This window comes from Triturus cristatus, chromosome 10, assembly GCF_964204655.1.
Source record: "Triturus cristatus chromosome 10, aTriCri1.1, whole genome shotgun sequence".
Taxonomy (NCBI): Eukaryota; Metazoa; Chordata; class Amphibia; order Caudata; family Salamandridae; genus Triturus; species Triturus cristatus.
In genome coordinates, this window is record NC_140593.1 from 698,495,493 (window position 1) to 698,519,279 (window position 23,787).

Here is a 23,787-nt window from a genome sequence, read left to right on the forward strand (position 1 = left end):
TGATGAATAATGAGGAAAGGAAAAGATAGGAAAGCAAGACTCAAAGGAGAAAGCGGGAATGAGAAAGAGCTCACAGGAGCCAGATATAGGCAAAAAGAGTACGGTGGGAGACTAAGAAAAAAGAAGTGGAATGAATACTTTACAGATCAGAAACTGCAGCATTCAGCAACAACAGCGACCAGCCTGTCAGTAAGAACAATGTTGACCCTCAGTACTAAATACCGTTTTCTTTTTTACCAAGTTCAGTTGGTCCATAGTCCAATGGGTACTTAGTGGAGTTGGCTGTCAACTCAACAACATAGTGAACTGCAAATTGTGCTATCAGCTTTGTAATATGCGATACTGTTATGCAGCCGCGGTTCATGCAGGTAACAGTGGTGGGGCGGTGAAAGGGGGGATTTTGAGGGACGATGCCAGGGAAAAATTAAATAAATAATTAATTTTCCCTCTGCATCGTCCCTCGAAATCCCCCCTTCCACGGGCCCACCGCTGTTACCTGCACAGACCACCCCTGCTGTTATGCAAAGTTAGCTAGTCTTCACTAAAGCTTTCTGGAAGAACTGATAAATCTGAGATCGAAACAGAGGTAAGTTTCTTTATGTGTCCCTTTCAACATCCTAAATCCAGTTCTTAATTTGAGACGGTGGTTGCAGGTGGGGCCCACCGGCACACATTTTAAGGAACACGCACTTCATTTTCCTCATCAGACTTTCACCCAGAGCAATAGAGGGAAAAACAGAAAAGGTTGAAAGAAGGAAGGAAAGAGAAAGACAAAAAACAGCAGCGACAAAGCAAGAAAGCAAGGATTAAAAGGAACTTAAAAGAGTGATATAAAAGGGGTAGGGTGTGTATGTTGGCGGATGAAATAAGCTTAACCCCTTCGCCGCGGCAGGAATTCCGCTGCGGCGCTGGGGGGGGTTTGGGGGCAGCGCGGTGGCGCTGTGCTTGTGACGGAACCGCTCCGTCACGAGCCACAGTTGAGCTGTGCTCATGACGGAGTGGTTCCGTCACGTCTCCGCCCACTGCGCTAATCGCCCGCACAGGCGGGGAATTAGCGCCGCGTGGGCGGAGCGGCGGCCAACGGCCGCAGCATGACGGAACCACTCCGTCATGAGCACAGCGCAACCGTGGCTCATGACGGAGTGGTTCCGTTATGGGCAGGGAAGGGGTTAAAGTACGACTAAGGCTACGCAGCCTGGGTTTTCAGCACCCCCGACATTCAACAGCACCGGCTATGGGCTTCTGGGAAAAACCTTGAGTCCTGGCACTTATTCTGACAAAACCAGAAGTCATATCAATGATCAGTCTGATCGTGGAAATAAGGAATCATTTTGAGATTTGCTTCCCACATTCTAATTTGAGAATAAGAATCCTAGAAAGTAGAGGCGAGATTCATCATCCCTATGGCCCTTGTAAAATGATAATTTGCAATTATTGTGCACTTTAAGAGCAGATCCGCGCGCTGATTTGAATTGCTAATTTTGGCACTTTCTCCAACATATTATCCGGGCTAGTTTTGCCTTGTCGTTTGCAAGACTTGTTAAATAAAACACTAAACTAAATGCTGAATGGATGGTAGACAAAAAGGAACGTGGACGAGGCTGCTTAAAAGGGCGGGGGCGTCAATTTAGATCAAATGTCAGAAATTAGACAGTAATATGCAGCGCTGCAACTCACATGTAATCAGAAGGAAGAGCCAAGCTTTTTAAGTGGTGTTACATATGTGAAAAGGATAAATGCCAATTTGCTGTAATTCGAGCCCCACTGTATGTGCATTACCATAACTGATGCGTTTAACAGGACTCATTGCAGAGTGTAAATAATGCATTAGCAAAATATGCAAAGCTGGTTCTTTGGTATTTGATTACCCTGGGACGAGTCCCCAAGAGAGAGTGCCACTTGGAGAGCAGGAGCCAAGCTGTGTCCTGCTGCATTGGCATTCTGTTATCCCGCTGTACCGTGGCCAACATGGCGCGTCTCCGCCATTAACCTTTGCAGCATAATGAAAGAGACGGGAGCAACTCCTGCTTCGGAGTGATTACGGTGCAAATGGCTCCAGAGAGGCAGTTATGCGGCATCCCTTGAGCTGAGGGCTCGCTCGTTTTACATAGTAACCTTGTTTTTCCAGGTCGTTTATTCGGCAATGGCAGGTTGGTGGAAAACTCAGGCATGCTATCGTTCTTTGAGAATACGACTTACTGATGACGACCTGAAAAGGCTTCAGACCTTCCAAAACCACCTCACTCTGTACACTATTAGTGGGTCTGAAAGGAGGGAGCAACGGGCTTGATTTAGAGTTTGGCAGATGAGTTTCTCAATCACAAACGTGACGGATATCACATCAGCAGTATTACAAGTGCCGTTGGATATAATGCACTTTTAATATGGTGGATGGGATATCAGTCACATTTGTGAGTGAGAACCCCATCCCCCATACACTAATTAGGCCCAAAGTCAGCCCTTAAATCTCTTCACAGAACTGGTCAAACTAAAACTTGTCCTAAAGTGATCAATACACTTTAAACATGACATCAAGTATGCTTCAAACGCACTCAGCCCTACTAGACACGACCAGCCAGATTGCTCATCGTCAACAGTAGGGCCCTTCTGAAAACACATAATGATAAAGGAGCAGGAAACAGGCAAAATAGAGGGACAGCAAGGGACAATGCATTTCTGGGCAACATTTAATTTTAAACAAATTGGCTGATAGTTTTCAATCCATTACCATCATCCTTACGGGAAGTGGTCCTGCAAGATCTGTTGTGAACTTCAGTCTTTTGTCTGTACTGAAGTAACAAAATGTGCTGTTGGCACCAGATCACTCACAATCCATGGATCTTTGTGCTCTTTTTAACTGCCAGGAGATCCCTGCTGTAGGGGAGAGAGCCTATGTGTGGCATACAACTGCAGTCTATTAACATATGTACAATATCAGGTGAACTGCTAGAGTTCAGTGAATGCTAAGCATGCGTCCATCTTGGAAAAACCATCTGCATACACATTAATCCAGTCGAAACATGGCACGGCGATGAGAAAAACGAGAAAGGATGACAAAGGGTGGGCATATAGGCAATGTGCTGGAATAGCCTAAGAGTCAACTCAATAAAATCCAGTGGGGTATAGGGATGGCAAGCATTGATCTAAAAAGACTGCAGCAATATTCAATTTTTGGAACCCTCACATAAAACAGTTTAGCACAACATGACAAATTGGAACAATTTATGTAGTTGTTGGTTATTATGAAAATCTGCCACGTCCAATCCTGCTCTCCCAAATACCGTTGGGCACCAAACCTAGATCACTTCTAGATTCTAAACAATCCATAACATCTTTGATATTGGTTCTCATCCCACCCTGAACATATTGTCAAATGAATTATATTTGCATCCAATGGTTTAATGGGAGCTAGTGATAAATGTTGCTTATGAAGCGTAGGCCGCATTAGAAAATTGGAATATTGAGAGCTCCATTGAAGAGAATGGAGTAGCTCTGGGCTTATAATGGCTGGTATAAACTCAGAGCTCCAACATTTATTGCTTGTCTTCATGTTACTCCCTTTTTAATTTAGAACATTCTACCCTTACTGGGTAGAATGTTCTAATAGCCTTAAGGCTTCTATGCCTCGAGCTATACTGGCTGTTAAAGGCCCTCTCCCTCGTTATACTTCCTCACCTGTGGCTCCGGCCTATAACTCAGGGACTTGGAAACCAGTATAGCCCTCATTAGCAGGCTATAAGGTCATATTAGAGCACTGGAATGTTGAGAGCTCCATTGAAGAGAATGGAGTGGCTCCTGTCTTTTAATGGCTGGTATATTCCTGGAGCCCCAACATTCCAATGTTTGTCTTTCTGTTTCTCCCTTTTTAACTTAGAATATTCTACACTCAGTGGGGGAAATGTTCTAATTCCACCCTTGTAGTCCTTCTGCCTATGTTGGTTGTTAAAGGCCCTGCCCCTCGCCTACCTATAACAAGGGAGACAGCCTTTAACAACTGATACATCCCTCGGCAGCATGCTGTAAGGCTATATTCAAACAGTCTCATAGTTTTAGATCAGAAGAATATTTTTAGGATAAATTCACTGCTCTGGAAGAGTTGAGACATTAAGTATAAAAAGAGATTTTCAACACCTTCTTAACCTCTCTGATCGGCTGCAGCCAAGGTGGAATACCAAGCCACCGGGACCCCGCATGAAGAAACGAATAATGTATAAGTTTGGGAGCCTCCATACCCACGGGATCAGCTACAAATGGGCTGCTCAGATGTTCCAGGTCGGGCAATAGCTTCAAGGCTTCAGTCCTCAACAATCAATACGCATTGAATTAGAGACCCTCTGGGCCTTTAATAAAATTACAATTACAACAGCTCCCCTGTTACAAGTCAGGGTCTACAAAATATAATGTTCTAATTTTGAATACCTGGAATTGTACATGTATTAAAACCCAAACGACTCCTTTTGAATAAAACCTTCCTTAAAGAGAATAAAAATGTTAATGTGTTTTTCTTTTTCCCTTAAAAAATATGTGCAGCTAAAAAATGCCCCACAGATGCATCACTTGAACAATCACCCTAAAAAGGAACTTAGCAAGGGAGAGGAGTAGGACTCTGTGCCCAGAAGTCCAAAGGAACCACAACACTGTGTCTAATGATGAATCACAAATTTCAGGTGGCGCGAGGGAGAGGCGGGAGAGTCCCAGCAGATTTCAGCGATGTCCTGAAAGTTCCCCTCACAAAAGGCCATGCGTTTCATAATGACAGATGCTTTGTCTGGAGTGAAAACGAGGCTCGGGGCCCTCTAGCAGTTGGGCCCTGGGGACCAGTGTCTGAGGTCTGGGGGCCAGACAAATCCCAGGCAGATTGGAGCACTATAGCCCTGTGCAGAAATGATCAGGCTGACATTACAGCTTTTCTGTAAATAGACCATGTATTCATTGTATTGAGGTAGATATAGCACCGAACTACACTGTTTCACGTCTCCCAATGTGTCCTTTTGTGTTGAAAATAAGAGTTGGTGAAGGATCATCCATGTGTCAACAGAAATTTTACTTTGCATCAATACAGTCATCCTCAACTGAATATTGTTGCCATAAATAATAAACTGAAGGATAAGAAATAGGTGAAAAGATGGCCCAGCAAGTATAAGAGAACTATATTATTCCCGAGGCAAAAACAGGTGAGTACCAATTGCTATTGTAATGGACCTTTGTACACAAGGCCAGCTGAAGAAAGTGATGAGAGTCTGTAAGAGGGTGTGAAAGCCAGAAGAACAAAACATTACATGTTTCAAGACCCCAGTAGTTGAAACTTGGCCTTTTCGCTGTTGCCCCACAGTGCGGAATCTCCACAATTTAAGAAAGATGCCTCTGGTCATCGTCTGAAACCCACCCCGTCCAAGCACAAGCTCCTTCCTGTACATTTTGAAAACTCTAAGTCATAGCAATTGGAATGGAGTTATAGAATGTATTTTCACTTTTTGATATTGATTAATTTGACGCCTCGTCAGGGGTAGTAAGCACTATATAAATGCAATTACAATACCTCACAGGACAAAGGGTAAATGAGAAAACACCTTGAGAATTCATCCCAAAATGTCTTCCTCCATGGTCTCGCGGGGCTTTGATATGTTCCAATAATTGCTTGAACCCTGCCACAAAGCACCTGCAAGTGTACGCCCATCCCCACCACAGATGCTCAATTGTATTCCTGGGGGAACCACTTATTTTTCTCCCTACCATTTCCTGTCGATGCAGGTCTCTCACGAGGACAAATTGTGTGGATAAGTATCTTTTGACTTCTGGGTTATTTTTGAGGAAAGCTTTAGTAATTATTTCTAATAACAAAAAGACAGGATGAAGTCGGATGCCAGTACTACAACATCAAACTTCACTCAAACTTCATTCAAAAGGGTATACTGAGCGCCTTTATTAGCAGCTCTACACGACTCTTTTGTGGGCCAGTTGAGCTACTGGGAAGGAAATAAAACAGCTAAGACCTAGACCAGGGTAACAGATGAGTCTAAAGATCTTGTCCCACTCAATGAAGATAAAAAGGATCCCAAAAATAAAAATTGACTCATAAATACATTAGAGTGCACTAATCATACCCAAAGTTGTTAATCTCTGGGTTCAACAGAGTTTGCTAATATACATTGACAGCATTCATTCTGTCCGGTGTCACCATTTGATTTTAATGCGGATTGTGATTAACTTGTCATGTGATTCCGGGAGTGGGAGTGGCCAGCACAGACCTCTCTGAGGGCTCCCTGGGAGGTACTGGTGCAGACCTGACTTGTTTGAAGAGACCGCTATCCTAACTAATTTAGTATGAAAGAGTCTTTTTGGCTGCACAAGGTTGAGCATGAGGATAGGGAGGGAACAGATGGAAACATGCAGATTTCCGTACTTTTCTGCAACATGGGGCTCCATCCTCAAGATATTCTAAAACTATCTGGTCAGCACAAACTCTCTCTTTTTTAACCCTGGTTTTTCATTGTTGATCTATTTTGCCTTTTCCATCCAGCCACAAACTCTGTAAACCTGAATTGATGATTAGTTTGGATGAGAGGGATTGTATCCCTTTAAATAAGTTTTGTAAAGATTTTCTGAAACAAAATGGGATGTGATGTTGGCGCTGCAGAAACCTACGAGAAACCAGTAAGAAGGCATTTTGTTCACCGTCAGTGATGCTTCAGTCTTTATCCACTACAATGTACAGGTGGTTTGGAAAACTGGGAGAATTATGGGAAAGTAATCTGAGGGCTTTGCTGGAACCCATCAGGTGGCACCATCACTCTGGTTCCAGGAAGGAGCTGAAGATGTGATGAACAGAGTTTCTCCATAGGACAGGAACAATGTCAACGACTGGTACAAAGAGTTCCCATTAAGAGGAGAGTGCTTTCTGGTGGACAGTAAAGGGAGCTCTTTATCACAGGGCAATTGTTTTTATAGGACACAACTGCAAACTCAATGCAGAACTGAAAAACATTAATAGGACAGTGCTATGGTATTTCTTCAGGCTTTCAATACTTTAAATGTGAAAATACTGATGCTGCAATGCAGGGCAGTAATTGGATATAAGGACAATATTTAGTCATGCCTACAGGACAGCAATGTCTTCAAAAGGCTTTACTTAACTATGTGTATTTTTAGTTGCAGCAATGCACATAAAGTACACTCATGTGTCATATTAATTTATATTGTTAATCTGATCATACTTTAATTCCTAGATGTTAAATTATGAATTTAGATTATTACTGTAATGACTCGTCATCAGCAATATGAGAGGTTTTTAACAATGTTTTTAATAATAACTGCTCATAACATTGATCCATTGAAACTGAGTGGACGGTAGGTTCTGTGTTAAGAATTCCATTTATGCACTTTAATTATGAATCTAGTTGGGTTCTAAGCATAAATGACCTGAAAAAAGTTAAAGCAAAATCAAGAAGCAAAACAAAACAGAAAACAAATTTGCAAGGATGTCTAGAAGGGGAGAAAGATACAATTGATTCTTGTACATGGCCAGAGAGTCAATACCATGTGTAGCTTCCAAGACGTTGACGCCCCAGACTTGGATCTTCTACATCACAGTTTTCTGACAACTGAGACTAATGTGTAAGGACACATGTATATTTCTAAGCCTCTAGGTCTATCCTCAGCACTGAGAGGTGAACTACTAGAATTATTGTGAAGCAAATAACTCACCAGGATAATGAAGATCGTATATGAAGGATGGATCCTGAGAACTTAGAGGATAAATCGCTTAATTTAGAAATGTGAGCACCTTGGTCGTTCCCACACGTTATGTTGTTGACTATATCTGAAGCCACATGTCTTGTGATATCCTGAGCGTTGTTCTACCACATGATCGAGTTTTTATATCGATCTAAAAAAATATTGTGTCCAGAATATAGACTACCTTTATGTTATCAGGGTAACTGTATATAGGTAAGTATTGATGTACTGTTTTGAACTTCACTTAAACATATTGTCATGGTAAGTGAAGGGGAAAAAATAGTAAACCTATACTTATCAATGTTTTTCTTGATTAATAATTGGCAATCTATATACTTGATAACAAATATTTGTAAACCAATAAAAAACTAAATAGTTGACTCCTCATAGGTAAATATTACTTTAAATGGTTTGTCATGAATTACATGGAATTGATTGCTTTTAACAAGTGACAAGATACTCCAGAAGTGCTCTACAATGGTACTACTGGAAGAGGCAGCATGTGGATATATTGTACTTGCTGTCTTGCTGCGTTATTTTTTATCCATGTTAATTAATGGATTGTATTACAGAGGCACGCATGACTGAACTAGGCGTGCCTCTACCAAGCAGCCCCAACAGTGAATGCATCTAAACTATGCATTTCTTTACCATGCAATTTTGTGGTAAAGGCATGTTTGGTAAAGGGCTGTGTGGTAAGGTTCACACCGCAGCCTCTCTACCCTAAGGCCTAAAATCCTGGCCTCTGCCCTATAACGCATCAAGAGCCCTAAAAACAACCCGACCCCTAAAACCTTAAACTATCATGAATGCCCCTGCCCTGAGCCCTAAAAACTCCCAGCTGCCCTTAAAACTGCCCCTTCCCCCGCCCTGAGCCCATAAACTGCCCCTTACCTTAAAACCTACGCCAATGCCCCTGCCCTGAGCCCTAAAAACTGCCCCCTGCCCTGAAAATTGCCCAGACCCCCTGTCCTGAGCCCTAAAACTCTGCACCTACCATAAAACCTACCCTGACTCCAGCCCTCCGCTCTGAGCCCTAAAAGCGGCCCCCTCCCTTAAAACCTAAAACCAGCCCCCTCCCTTAACACCTAAAACCGGCCACTCCCTCAAAACCTACTCTCCCCAGCCCTACTTACCTCGTCGTAGCCCCGTCCTTCGTGCAGGTCCTCCCCTACAGTACCTCTCCTCGCCCACTTAGTAAGCTAGAGCGCCGACTGCCTTAACCACACAAATGCGTGGTTCAGTCATATACGTGGTTAAGGCAAGCATTGTTTAGCTTGCGGTGAAACGGAACGCATGCGTGAAGCCTTAATGTAAAGTCCATTTCCCTAATTAATGTCAGGAGTTTCCTAAAACTCATACACAGCACAACTTTCTGGCAATGTTATATCACGACTACCAAGTGTGTGAAGCGTTAATCATCTGACTTTTTGGCTATGGACAAAATAAAAAAGTACGGGTTTAGATTTAATGGCTCGGCTTTTTTCCCATTTTCCAAACTTTTCTGAGACTAGCAGTGATCTGCAAAAAAGTTCAGATGACTTGTGTCTGCAGTTCCCTGCCAACATCTGCTGGCTTCTTCCTGATTATATGAATTATCCCGCAAATCGTGACGACGAATGTACTCTTTGAGGCAGGAAAAGAGTCTAGGTTACTTTTGAGAGCACAGATGTCAAATTATTAATGGTGAACTCAATATGTGTGTCAGCAAAACATATTTATTGATGCTTCTGGTTGTGATGCCCAGAGATGAAATGGAGTTCCTTCAGTTCTAGCTGAACCTGGCACAAATATTGGCACAGCTCAGCAGAGGCATCCAATGTTAAGGTACTGTAATGAAGAGGGAATAAATTGAGCAGCACTTGTCAGCTTTTATTTTTGGAGGGAAACACCTGCACCAATTATTAGACACCTCAAACCCTCCATGCACAGAGGTTGAATGCAAGCAACATCACTTAATTGCATTTCTGCAAAGCGGGAAGCCAGTCACACTGCAAATACATATAAAGTGCATCCATCACAAACTCATTAAATATAGATGTTGTGCTCGTCTGTTGGGAATACAAAATAGTAGGGCGGGGGGCTTAGCATAAAACAAATGGACCATGCACCCGCTCTATTATCATTATTATAAAGCGTAACGTTTGAGCAGGGCCTGCAACCACGGTCAGAGTATGGAGTCTTACGAGGGACAATAGAGTTCCTTTTGCATGAGGCTGAGCTCTTAAAAAGTGGACAGTAAACCAAATAAACTGATGTGTGAATTGTAAGGACGTAAGTGCATGGCTCGGACGCTTTATAAAACAAACTTGCTCCATAACGTTGCAGGGCTAAGAGCTACATTACACATACCTCCAGGGCCTGTGGTATGTGTAAGGCTCGCTGCCCTGGTCAACGCTGCAGCCATCTTTAACTGGGTGTACCAGACAAAGAAAGGGGTCAGTGTACCCGATATCAGTTAATGCACCGCTGCCCGCGTAGCTGAGAACTCACAGCTGCCCTGGGAGCAGAGTATTATTGAAACACAGACTGGCTGTTTAAAGCATCTGGTTCATTTGTTCTTTGCAGATGGCAATGCGGACTGCCTTTAAAAGGGGGGCTGATCAGTGGAGGCTGGCACGGGTAAGAGTGGTGGGGCGGGGCGCGGTGGAAGTTGACAGACGATGGGAACAACTTACCTTGCGCTCGCTGCATCACCAACTCAGCTTGCCCCACCCCCACCAATCTTACCTGTGCCGGCCGCCAGTGGGGCTGAGATCCTCTTCAGGTGAGTGCAGTGAATGGCTGCACCCACCTGCAGGGGATGTCAGCGAGGCCACTGGGCTCTCTTTCCCTCTTTCAGGGGCACATTCAGGAGCTGACTGACTATGTCCCACCTCTTACGTGGGACTCACTAGTGCACCGTCTGACAGCTCCTCGCCACTCCACTTGTATCTACATATACTATGGGAGGCACAGAGGCAGTGTGTTCCTTCATTTGCATGATGCCATGCCTCCATGCACAAGAGAGATATACTCTGGTGCAAAAACAACCTGTGTCATAGATGAGGTTGCACATGTGACTGTGACTCCTTCTGTAATACCAAAGTGTTCCAGGGGCTCAGAGTGTAGATTCACATGCCACGTGCACCCCTGGGCTCTCTCCATAATACAGCCACTACAGTCCAAGTGGTGACGCACCAGCTACAAATTTCTGCCATGTGTAGTATTAAAAAACTGGCCTGTTGAACACTGCAAACCTCAGAGCCTTGAACAGGGCCACTGTTGAGAAATGGTGAGCCCTGAACTACTCTCCCCTCCCCACCTTTTACAGGCAGCCATTCAAATCCCAGAAGGACAGAATGTAAAGGCTGCACCTTCCACCGTCTTAAAGATACTTCCAAGTAAAATCAGCAACCGTGGTACGTCCTTTCCATCACTTCATAGGACTTCAGCCAATAATCAGCTGAGCGCTCTATAGCAAACTGATCAGGCCAAAAGGGGAAACAACGTTTACAACGCAGGTTTTACAGCGCGTGCAAACACAATGCGGTCGTAACAAAGACCGCATTGTTACAACGCAGTGCCATTACTACTCAAGTCGTTACAACGACTTGCGCTAGATGGCACTCTAGGATAAGGAATAGTATGATTTACTATTCCAATACTTTCCCTAGTGTAGCACACACTAGAGTTGGAATAGTAAATCATACTATTCCTTAGTCCAGCGCGCCATGCGTTGTAATGGTAGTGCGTTGTGACAACGCGGTCGTTGTTTGCATCACGGAGTAAAATCCGCCATGTAAAGAGACATATTCGGACAAAAGATCAGAACAGATATATTGTAGCTTCTTTTCTGAAGAACAGAAGGTCTTCCACTAAACAGGTTAGCTTCTTGCCAGAAGATGATAACTGGTTTCTTGTTTAATTTGCAGTGTGGACAGAAGTCCTACATTTCGTTTTACCATATTAGCAAACTGTTTTTCTGCAGAAAGAATTTCTTACTAAGCTCCTCTGGACACTGAATTCACAACTTTACATGGAGTTGAAAACAGTCTTTCTCCAACATGCAGTGCTATATGCTAGACGAACGATGAAGCATAAAATAAAGAAGCATTGGTAAATCCAATACATATGACATGGTAAGGCTGGTGTGATGATTGTATTTTGAACTAGGTGGTGGTGACTAAAATACAACATATTGTTATGACGTATCGGACTGATAAGATAAATACTTCATTTTTGTTGCTCACTAGTTTCGCCTTCAGTGTGTCACTTGGCTTCTCAGCTGAGGTGGACTTCTTAGAAGCCTTCCTGTCTTAGGGTTCTCTGCAAAATCACCAGGAGAGTGCTTTAGAGCAAACGTTTGATTGAAAATATTCTTATGACAGTTAATTAGGAGGCCGCTTTCACAGAATCTAAATCAGAATGCAAAAATAACACTGCTCTCTATTCCTGAAGGAACTGCGCATATTTTTCTATAACAATGAAATAGTTAATGCAAAAACAAAGAAAAATAACTACTCTTGCGAAGAGCTCCTGCTATATCATGGGAGAGGGTGTGGTGTAACAGCCAGAGCTGCTGACCTTAGAGCTGGGAATCCAGGTTCTAGTCTCAACATTGGATCAACATCCTGCCATTCTAGACAAATCACCTAATCACCCGGTGTCTATCGACAGCTCCTAGAGACCCTCCCAGGTGATTAGCCACGCTATACAAATCCAAGTATTATTATATCATATTTTTTGCGTCTTTTTGACAGAAGTGGAACAGGTGAAACCGTAGAAATCACAAGTAAACCAGTCATTAGGCCAGTAATTCAGCTAAAAAATCTCATGAGTTTTAGGCAAAATGCCTTGAAATTACCACACAAACTCGTTTTTGTCTATGCTTGAATCATCCCTAAAGCCACCTAAGCTACAATCCACATCCTCACCCCCTGGGCTGCAATGATCAATGCCTAGTCACTTTTTGTGGAAAAGAGCCAGGAAAAGATAGATTTATGTGTTTTATGTAAGCTATGCAGACTTCTTAAAGACTATGTGTATGCTCTGTTTATTATGAAAGGGAACCCGTAAATCCTCAGCAGCAGTGGTGGAGTGTCGCCCCACTACTCAAAAGTAAAACTAACATGATAATAACGTATCATTATTATTGTTTTAGTTTTCAGCAAATCTTGGGGCGCGGCGGGGCTGGCCAGAGCAGGGGAAGGAATGGTTTGCAATCCTTAAGTGAGCTGGACTGCTTGTCCGGCCTACTTGGGCTGGACAAACAGTCCTGCGCACTTTGCATCTTCCAAACCAGGCTGCATTACACAGCCTGGTGATGAATATGCACAGGCTCCCTGCCCCCGTCTGAGCGCCGATCAATGGCTCTCAGACAAATCACAATGCTGCATTGCAGCATTGTGATTGGCTCAGGGGAGCCCGGTTGCTTCCTCCTGCTTCCTGTTGCCAGACGGAGATAGGAAGAAGAAGACGGATGAGCGGCGGCAGCCGGCTATTACAGGTAAGTGTTTTTTAAAAACTTTTTTTAACCTCATCACCCGGGTCTGGTACCAGCCGCTACTGCTCAGGTGGCCTCAGGCTTCTAAGCCTCCATGGACATCATCCCTGCTTCTCCCTCCTCTCCCTAAATTGCTGTACAAATACTTACGCACAACTTACAAAGAGCCAGAGATAGACCTTTGTGCCTAGGCAAAGTGTAAACTCTATTATTGCACTGAATATTTACCATGATATGCTCACTTCATAACATCTGCAATGAGCATGGCATGTGCCCCAACCTTGTTGGCTGTTAAACCCTAGGGTACCACTGTACCCCAGCTCTGCCTTTGTAATTATAAAGGCAAGTCAAACCATCTTCGCGTAAACAGGTTCATATAAAATCTAAATGAAATAGTAAACATCTAAGTATAAAGTATGGTTTCAGATATGACAGGGTATTATGTACCAACATTATAACTGTGAATAGCTAGAAACTTTCATTGTGTACATTAACCATAAAAAGCATTAGTCTATACGCGTGCTGTCTCCTTATGCCAAGAGCGGGTCATGTATATGCAACATACTTTTATGACTTTCAAAATTCTTTTGAACGGCACACTTGCTGTAGTATGATAAAAAAAATGTCAACGTGAATGTCTAGAAAGGTGGAATGTACATTTCGACTTCTTAATAATCTCCAATAAGTATTGCATTTCACGCAATCAAATGTTTAAATACTAATGTCGGTCAGTTACTTCCAGTGAGCTGTGCGCACATTTTTACACAATAAAATCTTTAGCAATTTGGTAAATTCAGTCTCTGGACAGTAACATGCGAAACAATTAAACGTCGCAAAAACCCAGACGCATAAGGCCGTGTTATGATTTGCCAAATTCAATTTCTTGTTTTCAGCTTGACACAGAAGTTAATAAAAATGTTTGAAATCGGTGCTTGATTAATCCGCGCAGATGATCTTTTTCACAACTGAATAACATGGGTGGTGTTTGCGTGACTTGTAATACTTTGAAAGAAATGGTTCCACAATGGTTGATTTTTTGAAGAATTTCCCAAATCCGCTTGAAACAAGAAAATGCACTTCAACATTCTCTTTGCTGGTGGAAAGAAGAAAAAAGAAGAAAAAAAACTGCACGTCTCTGATAATTATATAGAGTTCTACTCTGAGATATTTAACAGTGCTACTAGAAGGCAGAAGGGAGTAAGGTATCAGTGCCACTTCACGTTAATTGCTAGCTTCTCATAGGAGTTTAATGCAATTAAATCGAGTCACTATTTGCTTAACTCCCTGTATTGCATCAGGTGTGTATACTCAAAATAATTTGCTGAGGAGCTCTTAATGGTGGTAAAACAAAGGGAGCCGAGATTAGTATTAAATTATATTAATTCTCAAAAATCATTGAAATATTTTCAGCCAACAACCTAAGCATTCCATTTTTTTATCTGCCTCTCTCTCACTCTGTGCCTCACACAGACTTTCTTTTTTCTTCTTCTCATACCTCTCTCCTCTCTGTCTCTATTTATGCACACGATGAAACTCACACACTCATTAGGTGGTAATTATGTTCCATGAACTAGCAGCGACTACCTCAGAAGCACCATTTTCCTGTAAATTTGTCAGCATACTTGGAGGATGTTGTCGGGAGGGACAGTGACAACCACGCCAAGAGCATGCCTAAATGTGCAAGAGCAGGAAGTATGTCAGACCATCACCAGCCACCAATGATGATTAGATGAAGGCTGAAATCTCTAGAGCTCCATAGGCAAAGAGAGAATAATTAGCAATGCCTTGCATGGTGCACAAACTGAGCAACTACTTTAGCGGTTCATCCACCCAGTGGCATAACAAAGGCCCCCGCAGCCCCTGCGGTGTGGGGGCACCCCAGGCTCCAGGGGTCCTCTCAGCACAGTACTCTGGCCACGAGCTCCTGATTGATTCCGGAGGGGGGCCCTCCACATACCTTGCAATGGGGCGGCCTCAAGTTTCGTTACGCCAGTGCATCAACCCGTACGATTCGGTCATTCAGGGCTTTGTTCCCTGTGAGTTTATGTGCTTTGAATGGACTGCACATAGACTATGTTTCATCAAACACAGATGCAGGATTAATTTGGACATTTTGGGCTGTATCGCATAAAGTGAGCACGGGGAGCACAAAGTTTCTGCCACAGTTTTGGGCTGACTGGTGTCTTAAATGGTTGAAGAGCTGGGCCACCGCTATTTTACCACCTTCGATGGGGTAAATGTCACAGAAATTCTCAAGACATGTGCTGTGTTTGGCTGGAAATATCTCAATGTTTATTGACATATCTGATATAAATAAGTGAACATAGCATACGCAAAGAAATATAAAAAAAAATGAAAACATAACATGATATATAGCACAACAAAACAGCCAAAACAGAAGGAAAAACTACAAATGGTAATACAGCGCATCAACATTTCTTTGGAATAATGCAGCAGCACAAAAAACAACAGAACACATAACCACCACAACAGAATGCCAAATAGCAAATATGTAGGAATATTCCTGGACACATTACTACCTTGAGAATGCTGTTTTCCTAGTACAGTGGTAAGGGGTGTATGTAACAAGCCTTAACTCACATCCATGGACATGAACTGGCACTTGTGAGAAATGTTTTAAAAGATAGTTCTTACAATAAGGGGCTTCTTGGGAATCTAAAGTGCAGCATGCTATTAAATGTGATATGATTTATTAAATGAAATATATATCCACTTTGTGGAAACAATTAGTCGAATTGAGAGCAACGTGCATGGACTGATTGTTTTAACTAGTTTCCTGAAATAGAGCTTGCATTGTCTCTAAGGATGATCTATTGGCCTTTCTCACTTAGGTTAAAAAAGGCAATCAGTCCCCTTACAAATGGATTGTATTCTTCAAACGCAATAAATTGCAGTATTCAAGCTCGTAAGGTAAGTCTTTATATTGAAGCAAAATAATGCATGAGAGTCCTCTTATTGGACCAGCCGATCAATCTGTGTCAATAAAATTGATCACTACAAAATGCACAAGGCGCTAAATCAATGGCAAATCAAAAGTAACACAGAAAACCTGAGGAAGAGTTGCATCTTTTCTGCATTCAAGAATCAGCTGCTGAAGTGGTGGAAGGCTCTACTGATTACTGCATTTAACCCCATACAAAATGGCCACCAGCACAATCGATGAAAAGTCGAATCAAACCGACGCAACCATTGGGCTTTGGCCTTCAGTGTAAAGAACTGAGTTGAGCTGAGAAAGAAGGCACGGAGAAAAACCCTATCCATTTTAGTGATGGAGATCAGTGTGTTAAAATCCGGTATAGATATGAGTACCAAGTATGTGTATAATGCCGCATCCCGTAAGTAAAAAGCGTGTGAAATAGCCGTGCCCTACTTGTACACTGTTATCTGTGAGGCCTTCAGAAAAAATACTAGCAAGGTAAGGGAGGTTCACGTTCTGTAAGCTGTATACAAAGCTCATATCAGGGGTCCCAAACGAGGAGCTCACGACTAACACGAAGGTACAAGCTTCTCGTAAGTCGCTTATGGACAGGTCGCCACGATTGTATCGAGAGAGTAGGGAGCTAGAAGCATTCAGCTTCAGACACAATGTGAATGAGCAGTGGTAGGAAATCGAACCAAAAAAACAAAAGTTCCTTTCTCCTGTTGATGTGATTAGGAAGAAATCCAAGCCGGTTGCAGGCCCAAGTCCACCGACTGTGTATGTGAGCACAGAGCTAAAAAAAGAGCTCAGAGCTAAAAAAGAAGAATGCTAGTGAGAGCTGGGGTGGCTAGAGTGTGGAGCTGTAGGCTTGGTGGTGCGAATAAGTGAGCCGGATGTGAAAGTAGTCCAAGATCAAAGGAAAATTCTGGCTGGAGCCAGAGAGAATACCTGAGACCTATAAGGCTCTAAGTGGCTGTTGGTGGCGCCATGGGATATGTGTATTTCCCCCCAAATATACTAAGGCTGAAAACTGATTGATAATCAGCATCAGCATTAGCATGGGAAGATTTATGGCTGAACTGTTTCTTTGGTTGCAGAGCGGAATTGCTGTACTCACAATGAGGTGCTTCATATTAATAAAGCGCTTTAAGTAAAGTGCTTTTGATAACCCTGCCAGATGCACATGGAAGCGTATCTTTTGGCAATTGTGCATGAGGTAGCCACTAATGCATCTGTGTCTGAGATGGTCAGAATAATATGTTTTACTCCATTGATCAGAAGTAGCTCTTTGCACAGAAAAGTTGAGAGTCCTGCTTCACTCATTTTGTCAGAAAGTTGGCTTTTTTATCCCTCCCAAGTGGGTTCTAGAATTCCATTTGCAGTCTGCATGTATTTATGCTGTCTGTCTCAGATACAAGTCTTTCCATGCTATATTTCACTTTGTTGTGTCTGCTATAGAAACTGCAACCTTGTTTTTTCCCCGGAGTTTTATATAGCGCTAACTCGACCCGAAGGTATCAGAGCGCTTTACATGAGCACCGCTGCATTACAGACGAACATATTCATTTTTGTTAGGCACGGGGAGATTAAGTGATTTGCCCAGAATCACAGGATGTCCAGAGTTGTTGCCGAGACTCAAACCCAGTTCCCTAGCTTCGAAGTCGACCGTCCTAGCCGTTAGGCCACATCCTCTCCTCCGTCTTCCATAACTGGCAGTATAGCCACCATACTTGGCTGGGGAGAAATTCAAGTGTTACAAAAAAGGAAGCGCAGACTCATTTTTTTAGGTGCTATGGTGCTTCCTATTGCAATGAACTGTACACGCTGACAGCAGGGATGTGTTGATCAAATGCTACAAAAGAGTGTTAAACATGGAAAATAAAATAACTCCACCATTTCTTTCACTGTGGAGAATCCACATTTTTATTTGTGAGAACATCTGCCCTTTTGGAAGGCAGAGCAACAATCCCCTTGCTAAGAATACATATATACCTTAAATCAACATGCATTGCATCTTCTGCCTTTTAATGACTATAGAATGCTATTAGAGGCAATACATAAGCATTACCTGAACGTTTACTCCAATTAGTGCCCAAGCAATGCGTTTCTATGGAGTGCTCAGGTCTCAGAACATTACAGAGACCCCAGTGATGCTGATGGTGCAGAACAACCCTTTTAAGAGTTTGGGGCCGAGCCCATGCAAAGGTTTAGACACTGGAACATGGAGGAGCAAATGTGAAGGGAATGACTTGTCATGGGCGGACGAGTAGCCCTAGAGCCATCCAATATACCACTGCACCTTAAAAACACACACAGGTCTACAACAGGGCTGTTTATGCTAAATACGTGATCCCTCCTAATGGCTTTATCACAATGAAGCTCTTGCAAAATAATCAACAAGCACAGACAAAGCCAACAGGTCTGGCCTAGGCAAGGCTGAAATGTTTTTACTTATTTAATTTTGAAATAAGTGTAGTAGAAATTACAAATTTTAATGTAAGCAAACATGGCAAATAATAAAATGAAAGAGGAGTTTGGCCTACACCGAAATGCAAAACGTTTTAGTTGGGTGAGCAAGTGTGATCAGGATAATGCCATCACTCAAAGTGCCAAAGGCCGAAGCGGACTAACGCATAGCCAATGATATATGCACTGGTTGGTGGAAGTAAAAAGTAAATGACTATTTAGTTGGCCAATGGAATAGGATGACTGTCCCTAGGTCCCTCTATGTATATGTATATCTATGTATTTGTACTTTCTATATTTTGCTTTTTTAATACATAAGGCAGGCGAGACATGCAGAGCTGTTGCTGGGTCAGACCTATGAAAGAGCAAACAACATGAGAATAAAACACATACTAAATCACATCCAAGATGGATAGGAAACACCCATCCTAGCCGCCATGCATGAAGCCTATACAAACAAGATATGCACTTATTTTACAACCATACCACTAACTTCATAAAAGGAGTACAGTAATCAGGGGCTAAAACAAGGGCACTGTGTAAACAAAGCCATAACACTGCTGAAGTCAGGAGAGAAGCTTTTAAGGCGAGCCTTGAAACATGAACACAAAGTGAAAAAGGTAATGGGAAGCCAGGCAGGCAAAGGATGTCTCAGGAAACAAGGAAGAGTAGCTCTGGGCTGCACACAGGAGAAAGATATTAAACTTCTACCAAGTCAAGAAATTGGAGTACTTGAGCAGAAACTAATAAAGAACTGGACTAGCAAGCACAAATGCAATAATGCTGCCCATGAGAACTTCTCAAATAGGCATCACACTTGACATATTCCAGTTTTATGTAACCAGAAAATGTAGCTAACATTTTGGGGAATATATGGAATTAGCACATTAAGTATCAGCATGTCAATTAGTTCCCATAAAAAACACAGGAAACATAGTGAAACTTTCCAGCCATTCTTGAACGACTTCAAAAGGCTCACTGAGCACGCTTACATTGGCTCTGCCTTTTGTCAATTACATTATTCTCCCTTTTGGTGATGTCATTATTCTGAGAAATACCTCCAAGTCATCCTAGTTGGAATTTGTGGGCAGTGCACTGAAATTGCTGAACCGCATATGGTCAATTGGTAAAAAGGATGCAGGTGAATTGTGGGATGATGCATATCAATGAGATGTTTTCTCCTCACTTGCAGAAACCTGTCTGCAAAATTATTACCTCATTCTAACTTTGACTCAGTTTCGAGATGCCTGGTATCAAAAAAAGATGTATTAAATATTGGCCACATAAAAATGATCAACAGTTTTATTTAAAATTTTCAGGATGAGTGGCATTTACCATTTGGTGAAAACAATGCATAGAATTTTTTTGGGGGTAACTGCCTTTTACATGCCTTTTCTTATGGTGTAAACGATTTATTATTACCCTTTAAACACTTCACCCGACACTCTTTTGTAGGTCCTGTAATACGGTGATATTTCACCTTTTTAATTTGCTGTTCTGAGGCATTACCCCCAAACCACTTTCCTTTCTTTCCACTTCTTTTTGCCCTCCAACATTCCTTCTCCCTTCCTCTGCCTTTTTCTGTCCTGAATTATTTCTTTAGGTAGACACATGATAAGCCCTGTGTTTCAGCCAATTCTAAATCTAGTATATTTCCCCATTCTTAATTCCTCTCTGTTTTTCTCCTTATTTTTGTTGGGGGGTTGGTGGTGTGGGAGGCCAACATACTCTCATTACTCGACTTGACTTTGCACTCTCCTTCCTGACTGAACCTCTGCTTCTTTAAGTCTATTTCCACTTTAAAAGTTCATTTATGTTCCCTAAACAAGCTTGGACCCACGTTATTTTTCAATGAAAGCTGATTTTTAAAGTAATTCGTATTTTAAAAAAAATTGTACTTGGTATTTTTTTTATTATTATTTACCAAACCGCATTTATATTAACTTATGTTTGTACTAAACATGATCTTTTAAATTATTACTTATGTTCTTAGAAACATGTTTCTATTACTTTGGTTTTCTTTAGATTTACACACTCCATTGTGAAATAGCACATTTATTAGCGATCAGCCATTCCATTGGGATTGGAATATTCATACCACTATAAGAAGTTAGGGAGCACCAGAGGACCACATCTAAGAGGGGTGGAATAGAGTCTAATGGACTACCTTAGCATGCCTTTCCATTACACTCAGGACATTTGTGGTCTTGCTAAGAGCATTGTGCTACAGCTCTTTCTGTGCTTAGGCATTATTAATGAAAGCGCCGTTAATTCTCTCCCTAGCCTCTGAAGCCCAGAAACTGCCAGGGGGTACTGACATAATCCACATATTACTTTTCTTATTTCTCTTTGTTAAACAGTGTCCCAGCACGCTAATTGATGGGAGCTCTTCGTGTGTGGTAGGAATTAATCTTGGCACATGCAGTGCTGGATTCTGTAAGAACATTGAGAGCCAGGTTAGACTCAGAATGCTAAAGGTTTTCATGCCCCCTTCCATAGGGGTTGGGATAATTGGCCTCTGAACTTCCCACATGTGAAGACACTTCCCACTTGTGACCCTATGAGAACTGCATGGCTACCTCACAATTAGGGCACCCAGTTTTATGGTGTTTTCTTTTTTACATTTCCATCTGTATTTATACAATATTTATTTTTTGGTCACCTTATTGGTATTTTTCCGTATTTATTTTGTGTTTTGAGAATAAATTGACACGTGAAATGGTATGTTTCTGCATTTATTTAACCAATAAACCTGCACTCATACTTTGATGTCTGTCATGTTTTAGCTATTTAAGCCGTCAAATACGAAGCATTACACCCACAGGTAAATATTAGCATTATATACAAATATATGTTAGCCTATGGCTACATTTAAGGAAATTGAATTCTGTTTTTCGAACCCTCCCTGATGTCTATCTGCTCAGCTGTAGGTCTAGAATTCACGAAGAAGTGCATGGAGAGTCACTCACAAAAAAGGACAATTTTCTGTATTTTTCCACTTTTAAGGGAAAAAAATACTTATAGAAAACATGTCGTTTTCTGTCTGTATTTGTCTGTAAAAATCAGTAAGAACGGAAAACTGGGAGGCTTACTTACAATTATACCAGGGTCAAGAACCAAGCCTAACCCTGCCTGCAAATTGATGGAACCCATGCACCACTGAAACAGTTTCACCCCCTTGGCTTCTTTTTTGATTAATATTGTTTTTAGGATCAAAATTATTCTTTAGATGTACTCAGATCACAGCATCACAACGATACCAATCATCACTGATTTAAATGGGAACTGTTTCTTCATCTTTCTCTTTATTTATACGGCTACTGTTATTGCTGTGCCTCTTGCCATACACTTGGGTGATGGGTGGGAGAATCAGAGGAACAATATTAACACAAATAAAAAAATAAAAAGATGATTCAATAAATTATTTACATCATTTTCCATACATGTAAAGGGAACTGATTTAAAATCAGACTTTCCAGAGATCTAGTTTTACACATCTGTATTTTGTGATATAACCTATAGGCAGGAGACAAAAGCCATCATGTAAATATGGAGAAAAAAAACTTTAGAACAATTTTAGTACCTCGGTTTTAAGTAAGATATTTTCGAATATAACTATATATGCAGATTATCCATTACATGAGGAAAAATAAGCAAAACTACTGATAAATACCAGCAGCCATTGCTTGTTCTGTCCATTGAGCTATTCGATAGTTACATCGTCTAAGAAAAGTGTTTCTATATTTCCGGAATCTTCCTTTCCAAATTGTGGATTTTTTTAGACAGTTTTTTTTTTTACCTGACGGAATACTGAAAAATAGGACACGTCAGGTGTTAAGGGTGAAATTATTTTCCCTGCATTCCAAGAGAGATATATATATATATATCTGTGTATATATATATATATATATTATCTACTGGCGGTCGCCAGTAGATAGTTATAGTTAGGACCGTGTTTCCATAGGAAATCCGCAACATTCTATTTGGAATAACTTTGGCGCGGGTTGACGAATCCTCGCGAATTTTTCAAAACTAATGGGGCGCTACGCTCCGCTCCTACCCTGAAAGTCTCGGGGGGATTCGTCAAGTGGGGGCTGCGAAAAAAGGGGGGTCCCAAAACGCGTTTTCCCCATGCATTTTCCCATAGGACCTTTAGTCCAAGCTACAGCCCGAGCGGCTGAACAGAATTACTTGAAATTGGGCAGAGAGGTAGTCCTCAGGTCAGGGATGTGCCTTTTGCAGGTCTGGTGTAAATCTGTTCAGTAGGTCCTGAGAAAATAGCATTTAAATCAATATATATATCTGTAAGCGCGCTCCGTGCGCTTACGGTAAGCTTACCGTACGCGTACGGTGCCGTGCGCGAGCTCAATTCTGATTGGTGGTTACATGACTGTAAACATTCGAATCGGTCGAAATCAGAAAGTATCGGCCGCCATTTTCTGTCTCTCGCACTGAAAAACAAAGGTTGATAACATGAAAAGGGGGCAACGAAGAGAGTTGCAGACCCCCTAGCGTTCGTCAGGGGGTTCACGAAGGACCAAAAAGTATGAAAAATAAATTTAATAATTTTAAAAAAAAATCGCGGAGTGCGCGTACGGTAAGCTTACCGTACGCGTACGGTAAAAAAAAAAGAAAAACAAAAAAAGAATTAACAATCACATTTAATATATAAATCTAAGGACCCCCAAGGGAGAAAAAAACAATTGATATTTTGTAAAAAATGGCGAGGCGTGCAAGGTACGAAATGCGCAACGTGGGCGCTCGGTGCGCGAAGCGCACCGAGTGCCCACAGCGCGCGCACGGTACGCGAAGCGCATCGTGCGCGCAAAATTAAAAATAAATACATAACTTAGCATTTAAAAAAACGTACAAATTCACTGAAAAAACCATAGGTTTCACACACGTTATAGTTAGGAATTAGCATTTAAAAAACCTTGCAAATTCACTTAAAAAACCATAGGTTTCACACAAGTTATAGTTAGCTGTACATTTCACTCGTAAAAAACCAATGAAATTCCACGTTATAGTTAGATCAGGTAACTATAACTTGCGCGACCGCCACTCTATCAAAAGGATGATGTCATCAGTGATCTCATGAGTGATGCCACTGACCATGTCATGAGTGATGTAATATGTGACGTCATGAGCAGTGGATTGCGGG

General features: G+C 41.9%; 1 protein-coding gene across 32 annotated transcripts in view; it reads right to left on the bottom strand.

The window, feature by feature from the left end:
- The window catches only part of RBFOX1 (RNA binding fox-1 homolog 1), a 958,925-nt gene that overhangs the window by 580,728 nt on the left and 354,410 nt on the right, over window positions 1-23,787 (bottom strand). The gene's annotated exons all lie outside the window — the stretch shown is intronic.